This window comes from Ptychodera flava, chromosome 12, assembly GCF_041260155.1.
Source record: "Ptychodera flava strain L36383 chromosome 12, AS_Pfla_20210202, whole genome shotgun sequence".
NCBI classification, from domain to species: Eukaryota; Metazoa; Hemichordata; class Enteropneusta; family Ptychoderidae; genus Ptychodera; species Ptychodera flava.
In genome coordinates this window covers 39,265,092-39,292,122 of record NC_091939.1, presented here as the reverse complement: position 1 = coordinate 39,292,122, position 27,031 = coordinate 39,265,092, and the positions used below count along the sequence as shown (strand labels likewise).

General features: G+C 36.8%; 1 protein-coding gene across 1 annotated transcript in view; it reads left to right on the top strand.

Annotated features, from left to right (window-relative positions):
- LOC139145852 (excitatory amino acid transporter 2-like) overlaps positions 1-27,031 on the top strand; it is a 40,144-nt gene that overhangs the window by 774 nt on the left and 12,339 nt on the right. The window contains exon 2 of the mRNA XM_070717267.1: positions 11,552-11,756. The gene's annotated coding sequence lies outside the window, so the exon portion shown is untranslated. The remainder of the gene's footprint in view (positions 1-11,551; positions 11,757-27,031) is intronic.

Sequence of the window (27,031 nt, the reverse complement as noted above, 5' to 3'; positions counted from 1 at the left end):
CAAACAACAGCAAGGAATGAGACATTGTTTTTTAATATTTTTTATTATCGTCAACATCATCATCACCACCATCAATAACAACAACAACAACAACAACAAGATTACTAAGTTCCCTGTGCATCAACATGGCGTTCATGCAGCGCAATGTTTTTCAATGTCCCAGTGTCAGGACAAGAGATGATATGGTATTCGGTTGTTTATCTAGGGTATAGGGTTGTACACATTTTCTCCTGCAATACTACTTTTAAAATGTCAAACAGTTCAGTTCAGTTCGGGAGGTAAGAGAAAGATGTGGACAAAAGGATAATAGAATCCCTCTGATGAAGCTGCACTTGTAGACTACTGTAGTATGTAGTAGGCGGGCGCGGCGTAGCTGCTGTTGAAAGAGTTCACCACACTTTCTGCATTAATGATTGGGGCTGGTAATTTGTTCCAAGTGTCCACAAACTCTTGGTGAGAAAAGTACTTCATTGTGTTAAGTCGAACGGTTGGTTTATGAAGTTTGGTTCTGTGTCCACGAGTTCTCGAATCAGCTGATAACACAAGTGAAAGGTGATAAGTTATCATGATCTTTGATAATTTGATAGAGTTGAATCAAATCGCTGAGAATTCTTCATCATTCAAGTGTTGTTAAACCAAGCTGTTTAATTCTGTTTTGATATTGTTGTGTTGGAGTTCAGGTATCATGTTTGTTGCCCTGTGTTGCACTTTTTCTAAGATGTTTATATCCTGTTGTAGCCATGGCAACCAACCTTGTATTGCATATTCGAACTGTAGTCTCACAAGCTCCTTGTACAGGCGAAGAATGACATTTTTTATTTGATTGACAGTGTTCATTTGATGAAACCAAACATTCTGTTTGCCATTTTGCAGACTTAAACACACTGGCTTGATGGTTTGAAGGTAGAATGAAGTAAGACATCCAAGTTCTTTTCTTCAGTTTTTTGTTCCAGTGAAATATTGTTCATTGAGTATTAATGAATAGGGTTGTTGAAGCCAATATGCATGCATTTACAGTTTGATACATTAAAGGTCATGAGATTTCCAGTCTTCGCTCCAGTTTTGAAGTTTGTCCAAATCAGCCAAATTGTAGAATTTCAAGATCACTGCAATTTCACAAGAGGCAATATATCTTCATATCATAAGCAAATTTCTTGAGCTCAGAAATAATTTCACAGTCAATGTTGTTGATGTAGATTAGAAAGAGTACTGGTCCAAGAACTGAACCCTGTGGGTCACCACTTGTAACGTATTCTCCATTTAGATGATGCTCCATTTATGACTACTCTCTGTTTTCTATTTGTCAACCAAGCTTTGACCAACCATAGAATATTTCCATTTCTGCCATGATACTTCATCTTTTCAATCAATCTAGTGTGTAGTACTTTGTAAAATGCTTAGGCAAAGTGTAAATATATCTGCAGGAATACCTTCATCAGTGTGTTGTGTCACTAAATCCAGGAACTTCAGAAGGTTTGTCAGGCACGACCTTCCTTTATGAAATCCATGTTGAGAGTTAAGTTAAGGCCATTATTCTTCGGTGGGGCAAGTTGGTAATTACCTACCAATTTAGCTAGGGATATTGCAATATACCAAGGGAACTTCCTAAGCCAAACTCTGTTTTCCTATCTGGAGCCGCAAGATGAGATCTAAACAAACACAGCGGGTAATGAGATTTTACTGCCAGCAATGGTGATCTGATAGCTGGGATGAACCATTTTCATGTAGGTTCGTTAAAAGGGGACTGGATTGGGGAATGAAAACTACAAGGAATAAAACACGATCTTAATAGATCATATCGTGCCTTGTCTTCTTTTTGATAAATATTACACATAACTAGGGTTGAAAAAGCTGTATGAAGTAACATCATTACAGAACATGGTATTTGGTGAAAAAGTTTGAGATCACCCCATGTACATTGATCTTTCAAAAGCCAGTTTTTACTGTGTGGTTCACAGGAGTCTAATTCAAAAGCACTCAGCGACTTATAAAAAGTCAACTTTACAGTCTGTCTTGAAAGCTCCATCAAAATTCGAGACAAGATGACAAAATCTGTTGATAGTTTAACAAGAAAATAATTGTACAAGGCTCCATGAAGTTGAAACTATGGTAAATATCGCTCAGAGAATAAATGCACCACAGACGGCACTTCAGCATGTCATCGCCCATCTCATTCTCAGTACCATTGCCCAAAACATCCTGGAAGGCCACAATCAAAAAGTTTGACATGACCTGCACAACTAGCTGCTTAATTTTTTGTGGGTGAAGAAACCTTTGATAGCAACCAGTAAAATAATGGCAAAATAAAATTTTAGAATACTTGTACTGTAAAAATCCAGCTGGCAATCAGAAAAGAGTTCAACATACTACACAATGAACTGAACCACACATACAAAATCACTACCAAAGTTTCCTCTGACCAGCTAAATTACTGAAACATAAAGCGGACAACAGTGGAGTGCATTATGGTTCATCCCGAGATCAGATTACCATTGGTGGCTGTAAAATTTGTTATCTGCTCTGTTTGTTTAGATTTCATCTTGCCGCTCCAGATAGGAAAACAGAGTTTGGCTTAGGAAGTTCCCTTGGTATATTGCAATATCCCTAGCTAAATTGGTAGGTAATTACCAACTTGCCCCACCGAAGAATAATGGCCTTAACTGTAAGTACTATTCCTACTAAGTGAGTCTTTCCAACTGTAGGACTATTGTGTCTCTGATGATTAATTCCAGGATATTTACACAGACTGATGTGAGGCTAATTGGTCTATTCCAGGATATTTACACAGACTGATGTAAGGCTAATTGGTCTATTCCAGGATATTTCCACAGACTGATGTTAGGCTAATTGGTCTATTCCAGGATATTTCCACAGACTGATGTAAGGCTAATTGGTCTATTCCAGGATATTTACACAGACTGATGTGAGGCTAATTGGTCTATTCCAGGATATTTCCACAGACTGATGTTAGGCTAATTGGTCTGTAATTTCCGGGTTCAGATTCTTTCCTTTCTTGGGTGATGTCACATTCAGGCTTTCCTCCAGTCAGCAGGAACATCTCCAGTGTTGATTGATTTGTGAGTGGTTTTGTTAGCTGTTTTACAGCCACTGTAATGAGAAACCTTGTTGACAGTTTATCTGGTCCAGCAGCCTTATAGCTAGTTAACTGCAGCAGTTTCTTTAGAATAGTTTCCTCTTCAATTTCAAATGATACAAGGCAATTTTGTTCTTCACCTCTATACATAATTACAGGGTCAGGAAGACATGGATATTGATATAAGTGTTCTTGATTGTGAAATCACACCTGATGAAGTAGATTCTACCATTGACAAATGTAAATTAGGTAACACTGCAGGGGTTGATGGTATTCATGTAGATTTTTTCAAACCTCTTGTAAAGAATTCAGAGTGATTTTTGTTAAATTTGTTCAATGGAATTCTGAATACAGGTGTATTTCCCAAAGAATGGGTCAATGGTATGATTGTCCCTCTTTTTTTAGAAAGGGATGCACATTTCTGTCAGTAATTACTGCAGTAGTACTTTATTTCCTGTTATAAGCAAGATTTTTTGTAATGTTATGTTCAAGCGTTTAACAAAGTTTGTTGAACTGAACTGTACAATTGCAATTTTAGAAGCCTAGGCTGGTTTTAGAGATGGTCACAGCACTGTTGATAACATTTACATCTTAGACTCTGCTATCTTTAAATATTTGTCTCTGCTATCTGGATATTTGTTTCTCTGCTATCTAGAATATTTGTGTAAGCATAAATCACGTCTTACTGTGCATTTGTTGATTTCAAAAAAGCATTTGATAGGATAGATAATAATTCCTTGGTTTACAAGCTCTTAAAAGTAGGTATGAAAAGTAATATGTTAAAAGTGTGACAATCAATGTAAAAAACTATCAATTCATGTGTTAGAACACCTCATGGAATTACAGAATTTTTCCAGTGTACTTATGGTGTACAACAAGGCTCTGTGTAATCTCTTCTGTTCAATCTTTAGAACATATTCTAAAGGTCAGTTCAGGTGCAAGCAATCTTGTTGTCCTGAATGAACTTTGTTGACAATCTTTGAAAACACTCCACCTTACACATATTGTCAAGTATAGGTGAAATTACTTCACAGTGATAAGGGTCAGACCATTAGATGTTAGGGGTTGGTCACAATCAGATTGTGAATTTTTTTGCGATAGTAAATTTTAAAAACCCAATTTTTTCAAGTGAGTCACGATGTGCTGATGTTTTTCTTAGTAAACTGTTAGATTTATAAGTTTTTTTGATTTGAAGAAGTCTGTTTTAAGGACTTTTTCATTAGTTACATCCAATGATATAAATAAATAAATATTGTACACCATAACCCCAATATACATATGGCAAAGTGATTAGCTGATAGTATTGCTAAGTGTTGCACATCATCTTGCAGTCTGTTATCACAACATACAGGGTGTCAGCTAGGGACTCATTTGGCTTACATGTACATTTCCAAATATTTCCTGTAGTGGTGAAATTTTTGTGCGAGTGTTTTGCCCACTAGTTATCCACTGAGTCCTTCATGACAGTTCTACTTATTGTATTATTGCACAAAGTAAAGTCAACAAGCATATCGCAAGCATATCGCATATCGTAAAGTCAACAAGCATATTGGTTCATCTTGAAATTTTGACACATCTTCCTCTGAAACATAGTCTACTTGCTCCTTGGTAGCTTCCTATAGTTTTGAAAATTGACTATTTAGGGTTTTGTGGCTTCCCTTTCTACAGCACGGTGAAATACCTACACTCACACTGTCAAACATAAAGCATTTTTTCATGATTTACACAAGTGAATTTCACAAATTGATAAATATGGGAATTTCAATGTGCTGTGTAAAAAAATTAGTATACTGAATAATACTTGATTCAGAGAACAAAAGAGTGAATACAGAAAAATTCATATTCCATTCCATGAATCAGATTCATATTTATTCCAGATTCATATTTATTCCTTTCCATGAATCAGATTCATATTTGTTACTTTCCATGAATTAGATTCATATTTATTGCTTTCCATGAATCAGATTCATATTTATTACTTTCCATGAATCAGATTCATATTTATTCCTTTCCATGAATCAGATTCATATTTATTCCTTTCCATGAATCAGATTCATATTTATTACTTTCCATGAATCAGATTCATATTTATTACTTTCCATGAATCAGATTCATATTTATTACTTTCCATGAATCAGATTCATATTTATTACTTTCCATGAATCAGATTCATATTTATTCCTGTCCATGATTCAGATTCATATTTATTACTTTCCATGAATCAGATTCATATTATTACTTTCCATGAATAGATTCATATTTATTTCTTTCCATGAATCAGATTCATATTTATTCCTGTCCATGATTCAGATTCATATTTATTCCTTTCCATGAATCAGATTCATATTTATTACTTTGATGAATCAGATTCATATTTATTACTTTCATGAATCAGATTCATATTTATTCCTTTCCATGAATCAGATTCATATTTATTCCATTCCATGAATCAGATTCATATTTATTCATTTCCATGAATCAGATTCATATTTATTCCTTTCCATGAATCAGATTCATATTTATTACTTTCCATGAATCAGATTCATATTTATTACTTTCCATGAATCAGATTCATATTTATTCCTTTCCATGAATCAGATTCATATTTATACTTTCCATGAATCAGATTCATATTTATTGCTTTCCATGAATCAGATTCATATTAATTACTTTCCAGAATCAGATTCATATTAATTCCTTTCCATGAATTAGATTCATATTTATTCCTTTCCATGAATCAGATTCATATTTATTCCTTTCCATGAATCAGATTCATATTTATTCCTTTCCATGAATCAGATTCATATTTATTACTTTCCATGAATCAGATTCATATTTATTCCTTTCCATGAATCAGATTCATATTTATTCCTTTCCATGAATCAGATTCATATTTATTACTTTCCATGAATCAGATTCATATTTATTCCTTTCCATGAATCAGATTCATATTTATTACTTTCCATGAATCAGATTCATATTTATTACTTTCCATGAATCAGATTCATATTTATTCCTTTCCATGAATCAGATTCATATTTATTCCTTTCCATGAATCAGATTCATATTTATTCCTTTCCATGAATCAGATTCATATTTATTACTTTCCATGAATTAGATTCATATTTATTCCTTTCCATGAATCAGATTCATATTTATTCCATTCCATGAATCAGATTCATATTTATTCATTTCCATGAATCAGATTCATATTTATTCCTTTCCATGAATCAGATTCATATTTATTACTTTCCATGAATCAGATTCATATCGACCACATGAGGGCTATAGCACCCTAGAAAGCATGCTATTTCTTTAGCCCGCAGGCCAAGAAAAATAGCATGATTTCCAGTTAGTGTCATGACGGGTACCATAGCCCAAATATAGACAAGGCAATATGGGTTTTATAACATACCTTGTGCTTATTTTACTGTTTTGTAGAAATTTGTGATATACCACATATCAACATGCAGAGTTCGCGTTTACGCAAAAATCATGCGTATTTACGCATTGAAATTGACCCTCTACGCATTTTTTCCATTGTTATGTGTTTTCTATACGCAAAGGATAACAGTAAAATGTTTCCGAAAGTACTACCCGCGACTGAGCTTAGGCGACAACCAGACAAGAAGAGTGCCCGCTTGACATTAAATTTGTTGCAACACATTTCTGTCAATCACTCATTTTGTGTGGAAAGTTTCGGATTCTCTGGGCGTGGTCGGAAAAATAGGCATCGTAGTTCAAAGGCACGTTATCATGTCAGCTGTGCCTATGAATTACGTTGCTAATTTTCAAGCCAGTGATAGTTTCTTAAACTTTTGACACAAAGTGAGTGATTGACAGAAATGTTGCAACAAATTAAATGCCAACTGTGCACTCTCATCGCGTCTCACTGTCCCCAAATTTGATCAAAGCACGCATGCAGCATGGCGTCGAAGCAGACAACTCTATTTTCTTTCAACTTTGCTCTACGAGTCCGTGAAAAAAATGATTCAGAGGGTCATTCGAAAGACACTACCGGGCAACCCAACATGGAGAACACGGAGAAGCGCAGTGAAGTTGAACCCATGTCGGAATCCATGACATATTGTTCCGATACAACAACAGGGATTCAGCGTCACAGTGAAGCTGTCAGCCGTGATGATGATGCACCGGTTACCAAAAAATACCCTGTGCTGTTACGTTTCAGCATGTTTGAAACAATGCCCAGTTGTTCAAGTTGTTCGTTAAACTGTTTTCATTAAAATAATCTTACATCGTACAATTCGAATATGTAGCGTAGGTTTATTGAACGGCACATTGTATTTTGTAGTCAGTTTTTTTTCCATCAATCGAGTACGGAAGTGAAATTACGCACTCAAATACAGCCATTACGCAATTTTAGCAGACTAATGCGTATGCCGTACGCGAGGAGAAAAAAATCACCGCGAACACTGAACATGTATGTGCTTGGGTACGTCCATCACACTGCTATCAGGTTCGGATAACAAAGTAAAAATCTTTGTGGTGTAAAAATTATGTGTTTAGCATTACTTGAATTTGTAATTTCCACAAGATGTTGAAGTTCTTGGTCTGGGAGAAGGCTAAATCACACCTTTTTCCATAGAGGTTCATTAGTGCAGACTCTGGAGTTAATAGTTTACAAAATAACACTAGGTCAATGACATGTCCTGATACGAATTAATCTTTTTGGTCACATGACCTGGCAATAGCGATGCAACTATTTCCCTTGACAAATTGCAATTCTGTTTTTCTCTCATGTTAGGGATTCTCACACGACATGACACAGCATGAGCAGAAGGTATATATTAGAAGTAATTTTATTCACTGTACAGGAAACTTAAGATTCCCTGAGGTCAAAGGTGTCTTCATGTAGTAGTGTAGATAGTGTTATGAAATGTTCTACCCGGTATTTTTATGAAGTTTTCAGGTAATTGGCTCTGTCAAAACTGACACAATGTTTTGATTGCTATTTCAGAAAATTTTCGTTCAGTATTTCCTGCACATAAAGATAATGTTTGATCTTTTTGTTTTTGCCATTCAATTACTTTGATTAGTCTTGCAGATTCATTCAGTATCTACTATACACAAACCTTAAGTTCAAGCCTTTTATGTGTTTTTGTATCATGTTTTGTTAGATAGATGGGATGTTACATATTGTATTGTAAAATGATAAAAGAAGTTTGTTGCTGTTATACTAAGAGTGTTTTTGAGAAAGAAATGAACTAAAAAATGCTTTGTTTCATCATTATGGGCCATGCAGTGTTTCATCTAGGCTGCATATGATTGCATGATTTGGTGGGCTGTGCGCTGCCAATCGTAGGCAGACGGGATGAATCATCGTGCACTGCACTGAGCCAGCTGGCATATCAAATATGGCCATGGGTGCTACACTTTCACTGCCATACATTTGACCTGTTATTGGTACCTGTTGGCACGGCAACAGATAATGTATAATGTACAGCAAGAACATTTACATGAAAGGGACTAATTTTAGTTCGATTTTGATACATTTTTGAACTGCTTCAATAGAATGCTGTTGAAACAATACCATACCCTACACTTATATTATAGGCACAAACTGCGCCCCACTTCTTGCAGACTTATTTTTGTATTCGTATGAAGCACAGAGTTCATGCAATCACTTCAGAAATCTGGGTGTAAAAGGATTGCCAAGAGATTTAACAACGCCCACAGATATATTGATGATGTCATCAGTTTAAACAGTCCTGGTATATCCAATTATCTACACCACATCTACCCAGATGATTTAGAAATAAAAACAACAACTGAAAGTGTGGACTCGGCATCATACTTAGACGTATTTTTTGAAATTAGACAAAATACACTATATACTAAGCTGTGTGACAAAAGAGACGATTTCAATTTTGAAATCATAAACTTTCCCTTTTTGTCAAGCAATATCATCTCCAGCTTATGGTGTGTACATTTCACAACTCCTTAGATACAGTAGAGCATGCAATTCATATGAAGACTTTCGAGTTAGACACAGCCTATTAGCTCAAAAGTTAGTGAGGCAAGGATTCTCAGAAAGTAGATTAGTGAAATCATTTAAGAAGTTGTATGGTAGATACGGAGATGTTGTATCAAAATATGACCTGTCTGTTACTCAAATGATGAGTGACAGCATACCAAATTTTGACTCACAAAAGTAATTTGGTGAATTCACCAAATAATAATGGATTTGTCGCTTTGGGTCAATCTTGACGGGTGCAGCTACATGTAGCTGGCAGGGTACGCTTACCCATTTCTGACACCTGGTACCACCACTATTTCATGGTTCAAGATGACCCCATTGCCTTTGTCATTTTCAATATATTCCTTGGACCTGGTAAATGTCATAGTTACCTTTAATGATAACGATTATTGGACCTGATTTGATGTCTTATGTTGCATATTGAAGCCTGTCAGCCAGTTGAGAGTACATTCTCAAAAGTTCATTGCCCTAGCTAGATGAGGTTTCTGTGTCACATTATCTCTGTATGATTGAGAAAAGACAAACAGAAGTTTTTGTGCTTCGTATGAATGTCCATAACATTATGAAATTCTGGAAGCAGAAATTAGCACAGAAATTGGTATTACTGAAACAAGTTCAGTTCAGTGAATGGCAAAGCATTGTGACTAGACTGCATACAATGAAAGTCACAAGCAAGGTGTGGTGTCAATGGGTCCGGTCTTTGAATTCAATGAACAGACACTGACTTATTTTGGGGGCAAATAAACCCTAAAGTTACTGTTGGATAGCTACAAACCTCTCTGTTTGTGATTTTGCCCATTGTACAATGACTGACAAAAAGCAATAAGAATGAATCTGACATCGAGAAACTCAGCTTAGAAAACACATTTTGGTTTTAACTCTACTGAGTACTGGGCACAAGGTGACAAGACCAGCTAGGTCACTAGAAAAATACTGCCAACTGGTTTGTATAGGGCAATGTTGATCCAAAATTTACAGTGGTCAGGGAGGATATAAGCACAGTAAAAACGTGACAAACAAGTACATTATTTTTTTCAGAAGCTACAAAACATTTCTTTATAACTACTAAAGATTTTTTCTCTCTTTGTGTAAGTGCACACAGTTCAGTAAAAAAGATGAAAAAAAATTCCCTTGAAGGTGAAGTTGAAATGGCTAGCTGTTGTTATTATGTACATTAAGCCCTAAGAAAGCAAACATACACAAACATTGAGAATTTTGTAGCATATAGAATATGCTACAATTTTTCATGAATATTAATGCTCAAGAATATTAATGAGCCATCTGCCACTCTTTGAAGTCAACTGGTTTGTATAAGGAAAAAACTTCTGTTTGTCTTTTCTCAATGTTGCCCTAGCCCTAACATATATGGAGCAAGCACACTCTGGGGTTTTTTTACCATTAGGTAGGAAAGTTCTTTTGAAATGTTTCATCACTTGACAATTGTCCCTGCAAAGAGCGCCCTCTATTGGGCAGTGTGTCATAGTAACTCAAAGTTATTGCTTAAACATAGTTGAGGAAGTAGATGGTGTTGCAATATATTGAAATGAGCTCACATTAATAACACTACATTAGCAAGGTAAGGATAAAAGGTGATAATTATGTAATTTATATTGTACTACAAAAACTATCCAAAAACTCAAAAGTTCTATCCCAGTTTATGGAAGGAATTTCTACAGCGTTTGTATTCAGAAATAATCCAGCAAAGTTTGAGATAAAGTCATAATCAAGAGTGTTTGATAGGGATTTGCCGACATTCTGACTGTTCGCTAGAAAAGAACATAATTTACTGTGTGAGCCATATTTCTAGTCCCATAATTAGAATGTACCACCTGCTTGCCAGTTCACCTGCAGCAATAAACATTTTTGTGCAGTTTAGCATTAATAGGCCAAGCAGATTTTTCACAGACATTTCTCAGTTAGGTGTTATATATAGCAGTGTTTTTCACTGTTTGTCAGATTGGCTTTGGAACTGGATTTTTCAGATAGGTATATCCCTGTCATTTACTTGATATTAATTTTTTCTTTGTCATAGACTTAAACCTCTGTGATTCATTCCGTGTTAGAGTATGTACAGGTACATTTTAATTTGGATGTATTACAAGTTCAAACTAAAGCAAGCAAAACTCCACCTGTTGCCATTTTGTTTCATCGTCCCATCATCATTCTCATATCACAGATAATGTCATGTATAGTCCAGTGCTACTACAGTTCAGTCTAAAGAGGTTTTATTTTCACATATAAAACATTACACACTGTCAGATATGATTTAAGGTGATGTAAGGAGTAGATTGCGTTATGATACAGAGAATACGGCACATGTTGACCTGAGCTGTATGGTTTAGTTTTGCTGAGTGTGACTATATATGTGCACAGGAGTACCCAACCTCTTGACTTGTGTGTGTTGTCTTTGTTTTAGGTCTAGCTCATAATTATGTGCGTTGTGTTTGTTTCACTTTCAGCTCAGTTAGATGCCAAGTCAATTGGCAGAATGGGAAGACGTGCCTTGGTCTACTACTTCTGTACAACTCTGTTTGCTGCCATACTGGGAATTATCTTGGTGGTTTCCATCCATCCTGGCGACCGTGAAAAGAAAGAACAACTGGACATTGAAGAGGGTGATGAAAAGAAAGTGGACACCCTTGATGCCAATTTGGATTTAGTCAGGTATGTCCTGACATTTTGTTCTGAGAAATGCAAATATCATTTCACAAATATGTCAAGAAATTTTCATAAAAGGGTAAACCAATAATTATCTTGCTGTTTGTTCTGCCCTGTATAAACTAACTTTTGCAGAGATTTCAATTGCAGAGATCACCATTATGATATGAGATTTGAGGCATTGGCCATCCCTGTGTCTGTGGACAATTTACATCATTTCGGCTACATACAAGAATTCATTTTTCATAACTCAAGAATAAACAAATTTGGTATTGTTAGGTAAATTATCAATTTTCTTGTCTACTAAGCTGTTGCAGATGCTGAATGAGGTAATTTTATTGTATACACCTTAATTTAAACTCTTTGAATATACCCCTGTAGACGGTGTTCACCTTTTTTACTGGGCCAACATTTGACCCTCAAATCTGTATTAGCATGAAAGAATATCAAATTTAGCTTTTCAAACCAGGGCATGATAATTGACCATAAAGTTTCATTTTTTGGGTAAATCTACCAGAAATATAACAGAGCAGTATAAAATTGAAGGAGAGATTACTGTTTCCAGTAAACCAGAGGAAATTGTATATAAATATGCATATTTGTTATTTTGTTTCCCAATTATGAGTATATAGAATAAATTTTGTCCAAAAATGGCATTTTTTAATGTTTCCCCAAAACAACAACTTTAGTTTCACTCACATAGTACAACAAAAGATCAACAAAAACTGAATTTTAAGAGAAAGCAGTATGGAAACTTTATTTCTTATAATCAAGAATGTGACACAAAACCTTCATTTTACCACTTTTTGCCCCAAATTACATGTATATGTAAATGACATTATGGGTATATGGTTCTTTTCTGAGATATGGAAAAGTTTTGAACTACACACTAAACATGATAGGACATTATTAATGTTTAAAGATGACCAAATTTCAATGAATGTGAGCAAAAATATTCAAATTCATGTTTTTTGCCTAAATCTTCTTAGTTGAAATGTTTCATGTGATATGGAATGCAAATCTCTGGGTGATGGTTGCAAGAATAGCTACAAATATAAAAAATCCATGTTCATTCACAGAGATTTAGTTAAGGTGTTTTTATCAAGAAGACTAAGAAATTATCAAATCATTTGGACGAAAGGATGTCATCAACAGGTGTCAAACAGAATATTGACTGTTGCAAAATTCAGAATAGCTGATTTGATCAGTCAAGCTTGTTTTGCTGAAATTTTCAGTGTTACTGGTAGTGCAGATGTGGAACTGCTATAAGCTGTCCAAAGGATAGCTATGTATGTTTATTGTCGTACAGTGTCTATTCAGTATCACTTTCATCACTTGAAGTAGCTTCTATTTTATCATCTTCCACCTCAGCTTTGTTTCCACAAGATACACACTCACAGAGCTCTGTACACAGCATTATGCACTTTGGCAAGAACATCTGGGGGTCTCACAGGATGATTTCTGGCATTCACATTTGATGAACTTCATCAGTGAATCCAGATCTGCAGGTAAAGTCATCCACTGTACATGTATGATGAGAGTGATACCAGAACACAGCCATCCATTACCATGTGGGTTTGGTGCATCTACTGTTTGCTGTAGACATGGTCTGTGAACAGCAGTCTGGCAATGCCTGTTTTGTATGTTGTACCAAGCTGTTCTTGTTTGGAGGGAGGGAAGAAACTCAGTGTATCTCCTTCTCTCCTGTTTATGCTCTTGTACACATTTTGTATGTTGTACCAAGCTGTTCTTGTTTGGACGGAGGGAAGGAACTCAGTGTATCTCCCTCTCCTGTCTTCACTCTTCTACAAACGTTTATCTACCATGAGGGTGTTTATATTTATCACAGTCATCGCAATTTTAATGAGAAAAAAGTTGGTATTATAAAACACAAGGTTCACGCCTCATTATTCATTCAGGCCAAGTCAAAAGCAGCTGTATCTTACGGTGGACGAAAACGACAATCGCCGCACTGTGTTAAAAAGATGACCGCGCTGTGTTAAAAAAAGCGCCGCGCTGTGTTAAAAGCACCGCGCTGTGTTAAAAAAATGTCCGCGCTGTGTTAAAAAAAGCGCCGCGCTGTGTTAAAAGCGCCGCGCTGTGTAAAAATCGCCGCGCTGTGTTAAAAAAATGTCCGCGCTGTGTAAAAATCGCCGCGCTGTGTTAAAAAAATGTCCGCGCTGTGTAAAAAATCGCCGCGCTGTGTTAGAAAAATGTCCGCGCTGTGTTAAAATCGCCGCGCTGTGTTAAAAAATGTCCGCGCTGTGTAAATATCGCCGCGCTGTGTTAGAAAAATGTCCGCGCTGTGTAAAAATTGCCGCGCTGTGTTAGAAAAATCTCTATAAATATATGTATTGTATTTCAGGAAGAGGTAAAAGGGGGAGGGACTTTTTCCATTCAAAAACTTCCTCTAAAAGGGACAGTCTTAAATCCCTGGTTGTTGCATTGGTGGTTGTTGACATTGTCTAATTATGTGAATGTTGTGCATTCTCCTTTGCATTCTTCAATTTGCTCAGAGATAAAGTTGATAAAAAACCTGCACCTTTAACAAGTTCATATAAAACAGCAAATTTCTTGGGATGCTTGGAAACCAAAGTGCTAACAGCAAGCAATCTGAAATGATTTTGGCTGAGCTATTCTCAAATCAACACACTGTGTGACATTGACCTGCATGTTGAAGCATCTACACATGAACATCTCACGTGTGAAACTCACGCAAAATCTCCACTGGCCAAGCGTGCCAGCAACTTTAAAAAATCACTGGCCCTAAACCGCTCTCAGGGGGCCAAGAACATTTTATTAAAAAAAATAAAAACACGCCACTTCAACATCCTAACATCAAACTTTTTTGTGCCTTTTAATTTATTGAAAGGGAAGCAAATGATGATGACTATCAAACCAAAAGTTTGGGCATCTGATCTCAGTGCCAAAAACATGTGAAATCATGCAGTGAAAGGTTAAACACAAACACATAAACGTTTGTATTTCTTAAAACAGCTTTCACAACAAATATTTCTAACATTGAGAAAACGAGCACAAGCTCGGCTTGAAGTTGAAATATGTCCCAATATGTAAGCGTCCAGAACTCCGATCAGGGATGGATAATGTTTGGCACTAAACACAGGATCACACGCAAATCCAGTCCTACAATAGTTGACTCTTTCAAAAATGATTCTGGCTTCTCTCCTCTTTGAGGGAAGATGACTATCATCAAATCTAAGAAAGGGAATACAAAAAGTTTGGGCTAGTGATGAAGAGAAAAAATGTCGAAACCCGCGTTAAAAGACGAATCACAAAAATTTAATCTTTTATACAGGCGACCAAGGCAAATGGCCATCAAGTTCAAATTACAATGAAGGCGCAATTTTGCACAATGTTTAAATATCGGACATTTACTTTCTAGTTTCGAAGTTTAGACACTGTCGATTCACCGGTGTCTCGCCATGTATTCCACACAAAATAAATGAAATGATCATTTTATTCACCATATCGTAATATTAAACAAACTTGGTAGAGCCGATGTGTGGAGTTGCCCTCATTTTTTGCTCACGTGTTCACACACGTGAGCATATGGTTTAGCCATGTCTGTCTGTGTGTGTGTGTGTGTGTGTGTCTGTGTGTGTGTCCGTGTGTCTGTATCCCCATTATCTCAAAAACGGCTGAACGTATTTCAGTCAAATTTGGTAGACATCTTCAGAATTCAAATGGCTAGAACTGAAAAGGTTTTGGTGGGCGTGGCTTGCATATTAATGAAGTTATCACAGTTTTAATTTTTCTGATACATGGTAGTCTATGGGAAGCCGGTATCTGTGGTTTGAGGGCGCTATCCCCACGTTACACTCTGGCTAGACGATGCTGAAATTAGACTCGGTTTCGGATTCGGTTTCGGATTCAGTTTCGGATTCGGTTTCGGATTCTAGAGACTGAAAGAAATTTTATATTTCAGCCAATTGTTACACTGTGGAATACTGGATTTTCCTTACTTTCCCTGGACCCTTTTTTCAGCTAAAATAATATCTAATCACACTAAACAAAGTGAAAATAAGTATATAGGGATAACTTAGCAATACAAATTTTTTGACAAAATGTCATGTGATCTCGATGACCTTTGACCTTAAATATGAGTATATGTCCATAACTCAGTAACCACAAGTGCTACACCCTTCATATTTGGTATGATGGGAGACCTTATGACACCACATCCTGTACCTCATTAATTATGCGCATGTCTAATTCTGAGCCAGCCAATAGAGCTAGAGGTCTGATTTTTGGTATATAGGGATAACTTAGCAATACCATTTTTTTGACAAAATGTCATGTGACCTTGATGACCTTTGACCTCAAATATACATATATGGCCATAACTAAGTAACCCCAAGTGCTACACCCTTCATATTTGGTATGATGGGAGACCTTATGACACCACATCCTGTACCTCATTAATTATGCGCATATCTAATTCTGAGCCAGCCAATAGAGCTAGAGGTCTGATTTTTGGTATATAGGAATAACTTAGCAATACCATTTTTTTGACAAAATGTCATGTGACCTTGATGACCTTTGACCTCAAATATACATATATGGCCATAACTAAGTAACCACAAGTGCTACACCCTTCATATTTGGTATGATGGGAGACCTTATGACATCACATCCTGTACCTCATTAATTATGCGCATATCTAATTCTGAGCCAGCCAATAGAGCTAGAGGTCTGATTTTTGGTATATAGGGATAACTTAGCAATACAATTTTTTTGACAAAATGTCATGTGACCCCGATGACCTTTGACCTCAAATATACATATATGGCCATAACTAAGTAACCACAAGTGCTACACCCTTCATATTTGGTATGATGGGAGACCTTATGACATCACATCCTGTACCTAATTAATTATGCACATATCTAATTCTGAGCCAGCCAATAGAGCTAGAGGTCTGATTTTTGGTATATAGGGATAACTTAGCAACACAATTTAACTTGATTTTAGTCATTGAAACTTGCTATATATATCAAAGATACTGTGATATAACATTATTGAAAGTCAAAAAACATTTTTAGCTCCCATAGCCATATGTATATATGGCAATGGAAGCTATTCTTATAGGCTAGGGAAATGTCTGTATGTATGTATGTCTGTATGTCTGTATGTCTGTATGTCAACATCAAAAACTCCAAAACCGCTGTACATTTCATCTTGATATTTGGTGTGTACATGGATGATGGGCTGTAGATGAGATTTTGTTCAAATGAAGTTGTCATTGCCAAAAATATGCAAATTAAGTGAATAAATGTAAAAACAGTCAAAATTGAAAAAACTCAATAACCACTGAGCAGATTACATGAAAAATTAGCATGTAAGTACTTTCGGCTGACATGAAATGATTGTGCACATCTTGGGTCAGTATCTTGGACTTGCAATTTTTCATGAATTTTTTTGTAATTTTCTCCCATTTTTGGTCAAAAAATCTCCTGCTCTGAAACCACAAGTCCGATTGATTTGAAACTTGGTATGGAAGTGCATAGGAGTGACCTTCCCAAATTTGGGCAAATCGTGGTGAAATTTGCATATTTTTAGTTTACACGTCCATAGACTCCCATGTATAAGGCAGATCTCCATTGACTGCCATGTATAAGGCCACGAAAAATAAAAATTTAGTTTCTCATCGTATTCATATTGCAAAAAGGATGCAGTGACACAATTTTTATTCCCCACGGATGAAGTCCAGTGAGTTTTATAGATTGGGTCATGTCCGTCTGTGAGTCCATCCGTGAGTCCATCGTTCACGCAGATATCTCGGATATTTTGACAAAATGTCATGTTACCTTGATGACCTTTGATCTCAAATATACATATTTGTCCATAACTCAGTAACCACAAGTGCTACCACCCTTCATATATGGTATGATGGGACAGCTTATGACGCCACATATTGTACCTCATTAATTATGCACATATCTAATTTTGAGCGAGCCAATAGAGCTAGAGGTCTGATTTTTGGTATTAAGGGATAACTTAGCAATACAATTTTTTTGACAAAATGTCACGTGACCTCGGTGACCTTTGACCTCAAATATACATATTTGTCCATAACTCAGTAACCACAAGTGCTACAGCCTTCATGTATGGTATGATGGGACAGCTTATGACGACCACATATTGCACCTCATTAATTATGTGCATATCTAATTTTGAGCGAGCCAATAGAGCTAGAGGTCTGATTTTTGGTATATAGGGATAACTTAGCAATACAATTTTTTTGACAAAATGTCACGTGACCTCGGTGACCTTTGACCTCAAATATACATATTTTTCCATAACTCGGTAACCACAAGGGCTACAGCCTTCATGTATGGTATGATGGGACACCTTATGACGCCACATACTGTACCTTAATAATTATGCGCATATCTTATTCTGAGCGAGCCAATAGAGCTGGATGTCTGATTTTTGGTATATAGGGATAACTATAGGAGAGAAATTTTTTGACCAAATGTCATGTGACCTCGATGACCTTTTACCTAAAATATATGTTTATGTCAATAACTCAGTAACCACAAGTGCTACAGCCTTCATGTATGGTATGATGGGACAGCTTATGACGCCACATATTGCACCTCATTATTATGCACATATCTAATTTTGAGCGAGCCAATGGAGCTAGAGGTCTGATTTTTGGTATATAGGGATAACTTAGCAATACAATTTTTTTGACAAAATGTCACGTGACCTCGGTGACCTTTGACCTCAAATATACATATTTTTCCATAACTCAGTAACCACAAGTGCTACAGCCTTCATGTATGGTATGATGGGACAGCTTATAACGCCACATATTGTACCTCATTAATTATGCACATATCTCATTCTGAGCGAGCCAATAGAGCTAGAGGTCTGATTTTTGGTATATAGGGATAACTTAGCAATACAATTTTTTTGACAAAATGTCACGTGACCTCGGTGACCTTTGACCTCAAATATACATATTTGTCCATAACTCAGTAACCACAAGTGCTACAGCCTTCATGTATGGTATGATGAAACACCTTATGACGCCACATATTGTACCTCATTAATTATGCGCATATCTAATTTTGAGCGAGCCAATAGATCTAGAGGTCTGATTTTTGGTATATAGGGATAACTTAGCAATACAATTTTTTTGACAAAATGTCACGTGACCTCGGTGACCTTTGACCTCAAATATACATATTTTTCCATAACTCGGTAACCACAAGTGCTACAGCCTTCATGTATGGTATGATGGGACACCTTATGACGCCACATACTGTACCTTAATAATTATGCGCATATCTTATTCTGAGCGAGCCAATAGAGCTGGATGTCTGATTTTTGGTATATAGGGATAACTATAGGAGAGAAATTTTTGACCAAATGTCATGTGACCTCGATGGCCTTTTACCTAAAATATATGTTTATGTCAATAAATAAGTAACCACAAGTGCTATGTCCTTTGTATTTAGTAGGATAGGAGACCTTATGACAACACACACTTTACCTCATCAATTATGTACACATCTAATTCTGGGCAAGCGAATAGAGCTAGAGATCTGATTTTTTGGCATATAGGGATTAATTAGGAATATAATTTTTTTTGAAAATGTCATGTGACCTTGATGACCTTTGACCTTGATTATACATATATATGCATGTTTCAGTAACCACAAGTTCTATACCCTCCAATTTGATAGGATATTAGACCTTAGATGTCACATCTTGTACCTCATTTATAATGCACATATGTATTTCTTGGCTGGCCAATACTGCTAGAGGTCTGATCTTTTTTCCCAATTTAGAACCGTAACTTAGACATGCCTCATGTGTTTCAAATTGGGAACAACGACATAGACCTATGTGCCCATAGATCTCAACATATACACTCCAATGATACTTCTTAATGACCACATTTTCCTGCCCCATCAAGACTAGTACTCCTATTACAAGTGGGGACTATGTCATTGTAAATGACTTGAGTTAATGGTCGTATTACAGTATTCGATATATCTAATTCTGTATTTTTTCCATTTTATATTCTGAATAATTACATTAAACATATTTCACTGTCTCCAGTACATTTCATTTAAGTATTTTCACTTCATGCACTTTATCCCTTTCACACATGTTCAAATATCTGACCAGAGAACAAACACTAAATAGTCCAGGATGGGAGCTACAGTGTCATTGACGCTATTTTTACTTCAGCCAATTCCTAATTTGCATATTAAATGAATTTTCATAGTTAGGGATATTCATCTGAATTGACTTGATCAAAATTGATGTAACTTGCTATGTACATTTCAGACACTGTAATACAATATTATTGAAAGTCATTAATCATTTCTCTTCAGAAAATTCCTAATTTGCATGTTTAATGAACTTTCCTAATAAGGGATATATATCTGAATTGACTCGAACAAAGTTGACAAAACTTGCTCCATATATTGCAGATACCATGATACAACATTATTGACAATCATTAAGCATTTTTACTTAAGTCAATTCCTAATTTACATATTTAATGAACTTTGCTTATTAGGGATATATACTGGGATTTACTTGATCAAAGTTGGCAAAACATGACAACATTGATGATTATACCTGGTTAAAACAATATTGAAAGTCATTTCACATTTTCATGTCAGCTAATTTACAATTTGCATATCTAATGAGCTTTCACAGCTCGGCATATATGGCTTGAAGGACTTGGCCAACGGTAATTACACTTGCTATATAAATGACAGCAGTCAAAGAACTTTAATATTTTTATTTCAGCTAATTACATATTTGTATACTTCATGACCTTTGAGAATTAATCAGCGGTGATTATTGTTCATTATGTTGATCATAATACTTTCAATGAAGTTGCAAACATGTGGCAAAGGTTCAAATTTACACATAACTGTATGAAATACGTGAGCATTTTCAGTTCATATCTGGTCCTTTATATCCGACACTTATTTCTATATTAGACGATACCATACTTGTCAGATTGCGGGTAAATATTAGATGTATATCTGTGATTTCACTATACCTTACAGATCTGGCCCCGCTGTCTTGCCGTAGTCCGACTCTAACTTAAATTATACGAGCCTGGACTTGTCTAAAACTGTGGGTAAATATCCTATATTGGCGATTTCACCAACTCACATATAATATATGACCAAACAATTATAATTTCGATATTGTGTTGTCTAGTAGCTAAATGTCCGATGTCATATTAAAAGTGCAATGTTGCGGTGTCCTGGAAATCCATTTTACCTCGACATACGCTAAACAATAAATCTTTTATGGCCACAAGGAGATCACGAACCGAAAGCAAATGGGGAGCGTATTAAATAGTGCCACTACTCTCGCGAGAAAAGGTGAGGTAAGGTCTTTCGCCTGGATGCAGTACCGATCAGTCTGTTCGGTTTTTATTTGCAAATTTCACGTTTTGCAAATCTCTTGAAAGAATAAATTTCGTATCTCTGAATAATTTTGTCTGGTATTTAGCTTGGGAAAACGTTTGTGTAAACTTACTTTTCATATAGTGAAAGTTACTTGCCCGCGTCTTTAGGAACTGCAGGACATTTTTCAGGAGTTACTGGTCCAGCATGAAAATAGCTGGTCTCGAGCCATCGGGTTAGCGTGAATTTCGCACGCTGGAACCAGTAAATCGGATTTTAAAAGATGTACATAAACTTTTTCCAGGAAAATTTAATGACTACCAATTAAAAATAAAGACCAAAAGTTATAGGAAAGTACAAAATGGAAGCGGTAACATTATCCATGATTTAAGTATATTAAAATAATCTGAAGTGTCAGCTAGGATCTGTTTTGGGAAGACCGGCACGATTTACGCACATACTGAACACCAGTCCTGTCACTTAAAAATTAAGCTCTACTATACCATAGTATATGCCATGATTGATTATAGATTGAAAATACCGGAGAAGGCAGTGGCCAGCTGACAGCATTGTAGGCCTAAAGGACAATCCCCTCATGCCATGTGCATACATTCATGTATCTCTGGATTTATCACTAAAGGTTGTGTAACTTTGAAATAAAGTCAGTGATGTGCATGTGCAAACTAAGGTATACATACTTTAACATAACTGAGCGATTAAATGTTAAAGGCAAGTAATTGTCAGCATTTGCTGATTTAATTCAGTATTTTTGTCCACAATATTTTGTTTTTCAATGGACACACCAAGAATTACATCAGATTACATGTTCATTTAAGCGATAACCCCCGCCGCAGGAGGGTATACACGAAATTTTGGTACAATGCGCGACATATAGCACGAGCCGATAGGCGAGTGCTATATGGAGCGAATTGTGCCAAAATCGAGTGTATACCCGGCGAAGGGGGTTATTGCTATTATATTATATCAACTTGCGTGTCTTTGTTGTCTTACTTGTAGGGCTTGAGTTAGTTGTAGGGGGACTCAAAAGAATCAATGCAGACTAGCTGTGTTAGACCAGAGTTGAGTAACGTTAGTTATGGCACAGGGGTGGGGGAGGACTATTTTCATCACTCTAAGCCGAAAACGAACGTCCGATAGATCGAACGTCGGAAATTCTGCTCCCGAGACCAAGCATTTTTAAAGTTGGGATTACGTACAGATATCGACATTACATTTTATTCGCATGCAACACGAACACTTATAATACCGGTACTTGTCAAAAAATACCTGCTGCAGTCACACAGAAAATGGGTCAAGAGTTCAAATCAAAAGAAAAAAGTAACAATATTTTTCGTAAATTTACATGAGAACAACTGGCTTTTTTGGCATACTAAAAATGGATTTATCTCATTCTGTACCGCGGTACGCGTATACGGTATCGACCGTCGCGACATTCAGAGGTGGCACAGTGTAGTTTTGGATCTATTTTTCATGGATAATTTGGACGTTAATTTTGTACCAGAAAAAAAGCAGTTTTGAAAGAATCCAGACTTGCGATGACTGCAACTGTGATGAACAGTTGTGCAGAGTGTGTTGCCCGATGCAGCGAGAGCTGGACACACAGCGCGGACATTTTTCTAACACAGCGCGGGGATTTCTACACAGCGCGGACATTTTTTTAACAGAGCGCGGCGATTTTTACACAGCGCGGCGCTTTTAACACAGCGCGGCGCTTTTTTTAACACAGCGCGGACATTTTTTAACACAGCGCGGCGCTTTTAACACAGCGCGGTCATTTCTTTAACACAGCGCGGCGATTGTCGTTTTCGTCCACCGTAGTATCTTGCATCATTGATGTTGTTACATTGATTTTGGTCATACACTTCACAAACAAATCTTTCAATTCGCTGCAGCAATTGATCTGTGATTTCCCACTCCATACCCAACTGCAGAAATGTTGCAATGTGGCTTTCTTCACTCAACATTATTTTCACCAGCTTCTTATTCCTCTGAAAGCACTGACGGTGTCGCAGCCTGAAAATACATGGATACCAACAAGGGCCTGTGCAGCTTTCTCCCCTAACCCATCTGCTATTCTGTTAACATGCAAGATTCTGCCATTTCCACCTGTTATGTGTTGATACAGGTTGGCTTGCAGACAATGAATAATGCTGATGGCCAAAATGAGCACATCTGTATCTGCACCAGGGCTTTGAATGATGACCGTGTCAGCATCTGCACTCACAGCATGTTTTGTATGGAGGAGGAGAAGAGTGTCCACCTCTTCGTGATCACAACTTAATTCTTGTACTTCTCCTGGGAATAATTTACCCTGCCATATGCACAGTAACAAGGCAGCATATCCCTGAGTACGTACGTAGACCGATGTAACTCCCATCCTTCCTCTTGTGTTGCCCAGAGAAAATGGAGTACTTAGTAGTTGTACCATTTCTAAGTACCAATTCCAGTAGTTCGCATTGCTTCTGCTACGCTCCTCAAGGTGTGCCTTGTACTTTGCCTATAACATCTTTACATGGTCACTTTTTGCTTCATCACTGAAGTCTTCTGGGAAACTTTCTTACATACGGATGAGGCAGTCAAGAGCTCCCAGGTATTCTGCTTCTGGTAAACTGTCAAGAAACTCTGAGAATCTGAGGCGATGCATGGCTTCAGCTACAGCTAATGACATACCGGTAGAATACTTCTATTGTAGTGATGGCTACTCATAACACCATTGACAGAGCCTTGTGTGAAAACACCAGACTCAATTATGTGATCCTCCAAACCTGTATTCCTGTACTGCTTGCCCAACAAATCAGGTGGCACTGAATCAAGAATTCAAAAGATTGGCTTAATTGTCCTGTGATTAGGAGAATTTTATACTGCAATGTCCTTTATGGCAGTCATAGGCAATACATATAGATAAAAGCCTGGTGTAATCCCATTTCCTTGCAGCTGTTGAATAGCCAATGCAGTGTCATGTTGTAAAATCTGTGAATGTGATGTACAGTGACTCAAACCATTCAACAGCTCTAACATTGATGATGAATCTGTTGTATGAAAAATTGCCATTCCAAGAGCGACATGTATTGGTGTAGCTTTTCTTCCTTTGGAAAACAGGTCTTAAAATCTTGACCAATTGACAAGAGTTTATTCTGTGAATCATCTGAGACTTTGACACAGTTTTCTGAAAAGTAAGCTCCTGAACATCAGGTGAGAATCTTGGCATTGCTGCAAATTGGCTAGTTTTCAATCGGGTTTGAACTCACAACATACAGCATCCAGTCGCCTAGGGGAGAGGCAACAGACAGAACCACTCGGCCAAATCGGCAAAGTGACATAATCTGCTTTTGGTGGCCACTTGCTTACAAAGTCTGCACTCTCAATGACATCATGCAGCTGCATGGCAGCATGGAAAATATCATGCACTTCACTACCGCGGCTTGCCATTGACTCTTGCACACATTGCTCAATTTCATCTTCACTTTCAGATTCCTGTGTTATATTTAATACCTTGCTTGTTGATAAACTACTTTTTCTTTGTCAAATACCAATTCACATTCATGAACGTGAGGGTGAATAAATTGTAGCCTGTCACCATATTGTTTAACATATCTTGTTTTGAATGCAGTGTTTCTGTAGGTAGATGCATCATAGTGTTCTGTATCACTTATGATTTTGACAAACAGATTCTTCAGTGCTGTCATTCTAAAGACTTCACCCCTATCAAAGATTCTTTTCTCAATGACGTTCGTACAAAGAATCTTGAATGATGGAGTGTACATCACGTCACTGTCTGCTTCATCTTTCTTCTCATATCATGTCTCTATGGCAACGAGTGTAATTTCTGTAGCATGACTTGTGATATTTTACTTCAATGCTGACTAAGTCTTGACCTCTGATTTGAACCTAAAGTTCCTCATCCTGTCTGAATTCTGCAGCTTTTACCAGATTTTCACCAGTTTTGCATGATATCAGTTTCTCTATTATTTGTTTTCCCGTCTTCCTGTCATACATGCATTTCACGCTTCTACATATCAAACACATTGGTGGTAACACATGCACGCTTCTACGCTTACCCCCAGAAATACTGTGAGAACCAGTAGCTGACCTTAAACTTCGCTTTGCAGGTGGTACAGTTCCTTATCAATGCTATCATTGCATTCATCTTCTACTACATGTGGTACTGGTAATCTTGGCCTAAATTTTGCTTAAGCAATACAACATTAGTCTGTGAAATGTCTGTAACACTTGACATGCAAACCAATGTTACCCACAAGTAGAAGATTAGAAAAGAATTGTAAAAGTTTGAGAGTCTGAATATCTGTCCCCGAGGACAATGTATCTTGACAGAAAAAGAAGCCATCACCTTCAGAGCAGACAGAAATTCTCCTGATTTTTTCTCAGCTTTTATACAGCAAGCATGCCAAGTAAAACATTGGGAACTGCTTTATTATGTAATCAGTACAACTTGAGATGGTAGATTGCCAAGTATTGAAGTTGTATAATAATAATAATATTGGGTTCTTATATAGCGCACATATCCACAAGTAGATGTGATCAAGGCGCTTTACAATTATTATTACCCCTGGTCACTGGACCTAATATGATACCACTCAACTCCCTGGGGAGCAGACAACAGCTCACATGTGCAGCCAATAAGCGCAGCAGAGCTAAACGCACACATAACAACCTCTGTCCTACCAGGTACCCATCACTCCTGGGTGGGGAGAAGCAATGAGGAATAAAGTGCCTTGCCCAAGGACACAACACCACAGCCATGCTGGGGCTCGAAACTCACCATCCTTTGATCGTGAGTCCACTGCTCTAGCCACTGGCCCATGATGCCTCCTACAAGGCATCATGGAAAACCCATGTCAACAAAGTGACAAGAAAAGCTAGGCCGGCCCACAGACTACTTGTGAAATTCAATGATGTTCAGTCTGTATAATTGTCTTGAGACAAATACATAATGTATATTAAATAATTGTACCTTAGTATTTCTCTTTTCTTTTGAGTGCCCAAGTTAAGTGCCGTGTGGGTTCAAATCCGATCGAAAACTATCCGTATTTTGTCATGGTTGGGGTAAGGATTAGCATTCATAAAATATAATGCAGACAATTTATTTCAGTTGCAGACAAGTTTCCTTCTGACTTTCTCAACAGTTTTGATAAAATATGATATCCTATAAAAAGTTAAGGAAATTTTGTTTAAACTTATGAAAAAAATCACAGAAAAATTCATAAAAATTGGAAAACTGACAAACAACAAAGTGTTAATGGGAAAAATTACAGCGCTGAGGGTTGGAGGGATAAAGTCATTTTTTTTTTTCTTGTGAGAAAGTATTAATTTTGCTTTGTTACTTGACACACATTGAATTATTGATCATTATAGCTCTACTCTCTCTTGATATTATATAGTATGTAAATGTGATGATCACGTAGTAGCTTCCATGTATCATCAATTATGTCAGTGGGGGAGTTGTCATCTGACTATCTCAGTGCAATATCTCATCTAACATAAATAACTGATTCAGGAAGATTTTTTAAAAAAGTAATGACTTGTCTCTTTGATTCAACCTACATTTCAGTAATTTCTGATTTTCTATTTTTCAGACTAAATTGCACCAATAATTTAACCTTCTAATTGTGAACCTCAAATGACCTATGAAATCAGGTAAAGTTTTCCCAAAAGAGGTTAAAATGTAAGAGTAGTTTGGTCTAACCCTTTAAGCCTGAACTCTTAATGAACTCTTAAGTATGGTAATTTTCTCCTAAAGAAGTTAAATTGTTAGAGCAGAGGGCCTCTCTGCAGAGGGCCTGTCTGTCTGTAGGTTGCAACTACATACAGAAATTGTACATCATCAAAGTA